Below are 1,732 nucleotides of genomic sequence, written 5' to 3'. Positions count from 1 at the left end.
CTTGATTAATTTTCTCAGCTATTGGTTTAGTTCAAATAACAATTACACTTCCCATCATATATATTGGTTTAATTCAGTTAACAATCGACTAATCTATTCTACTTTTAGTTTAATCAACTCGACTAGACATATTTATACTTTTCATCTGCTGGTTTAATTCACGCAGAAACTCATTCAATCCATTCAAGGACACTCTAAAGATTAAGATACACGAACGATTGTTATTGTCAATTTTAGACGACGACAAAAATTACCAAGTGTATTATTGTTGCTTAAACTGCTGCACAAACACTTGAAACAATATACAGTTATTTTAAACAATTGGAATATGGCGTTTGTTTACAGTACACGTGTCTGAACAGCTGCTATAACAATTGAATAGTTTTATAAAAATACTGACGTACAGAATGTCAGAGTGTAACCGTTCATTGTTTATGTTCGGTTTTACCTACGATCGTTCATGTTCTGTTTCATATTACATTAATAAGTAACATGTCATCGTTCATGTTCTCTTTTATATTAACGTTAATAAGTAACCTGCCATCGTTCATGTATTGTTTTATATTAACGTTAATAAGTAACCTGTCATCGTTCATGTATTGTTTTATATTAATGTTAATAAGTAACATGTCATCGTTCATGTTCTCTTTTATATTAACGTTAATAAGTAACCTGCCATCGTTCATGTTCTCTTTTATATTAACGTTAATAAGTAACCTGCCATTGTTCATGTATTGTTTTATATTAACGCTAATAAGTAACCTGTTATATAAAATCATTTGGTAATACCATAACAGGAAGTAGGTGAACCTTTTGAGGATTCCTTTATTTGTAAATGTAAAGAAAGTGGCTTTTATTACGATTACAAGGAAGAGAAATGTTTGGGTAAATATAGTTTTATATTTGATTGTGGGTTCGCATATTATTAAACAAAGTGATGTGTCTGAAACATTCGTTATTTCTAATCTATAAAAATGTTTTTCCCACAGAGATGCTCGGTGAATGTAAGGACGATTCAACATAGAACAGCAACGATAGCATGCCACTTATTAACATTAATATAAAAAATTTTATAGTAACGTTGATAAGTAACCTGTCATCGTTCATGTCATTTGGTAATACCATAACAGGAAGTAGGTTTTTATAGATTAGAAATAACGAATGTTTCATACACATCACTTTGTTTAATAATATGCGAACCCACAAACAAATATAAAACTATATTTACCCAAACATTTCTCTTCCTTGTAATCGTAATAAAAGCCACTTTCTTTACATTTACAAATAAAGGAATCCTCAAAAGGTTCATATGTTGAATCGTCCTTACATTCACCGAGCATCTCTGTGGGAAAAACAGAACAGCAACGATAGCATGCCACTTATTAACATTAATATAAAACAAAACATGAAGATGACAGGTTACTTATCAACGTTACTATAAAACAGAACATGAAAGATGGCATGTTAATTATTAACGTTAATATAAAACAGAACATGAACGATGGCATGTTAATTATTGACGTTAGAACAAAACAGCACATCAACGATGGCACGTTATTTATTAACTTTAATATAAAACAGAACATGAATGATGGCAGGTTACTTACTAACGTTATTATAAAACAGAACATGAACGATGACAGGTTACTTATTAACGTTAGAACAAAACAGAACATCAACGATGGCAGGTTGCTTATTAATGTTATTATAAAAGAGAACATGAACGATGGCA

At 30.4% G+C, this 1,732-nt stretch overlaps 1 long non-coding RNA gene across 1 annotated transcript in view; it reads left to right on the top strand.

Moving 5' to 3' along the window:
- The first annotated feature begins 210 nt into the window (after positions 1-210).
- LOC111084216 overlaps positions 211-1,732 on the top strand; it is a 5,059-nt gene continuing 3,537 nt past the window's right edge. The window contains exons 1-3 of the long non-coding RNA XR_002609449.1: positions 211-220; positions 489-494; positions 805-885. This is a non-coding gene — a long non-coding RNA (uncharacterized LOC111084216). The remainder of the gene's footprint in view (positions 221-488; positions 495-804; positions 886-1,732) is intronic.

This window comes from Limulus polyphemus, unplaced genomic scaffold, assembly GCF_000517525.1.
Source record: "Limulus polyphemus unplaced genomic scaffold, Limulus_polyphemus-2.1.2 Scaffold14742, whole genome shotgun sequence".
Classification (NCBI taxonomy): domain Eukaryota; kingdom Metazoa; phylum Arthropoda; class Merostomata; order Xiphosura; family Limulidae; genus Limulus; species Limulus polyphemus.
Note: the sequence above shows the minus strand (reverse complement) of the source record. Positions and strands in the feature narration are given on the sequence as shown.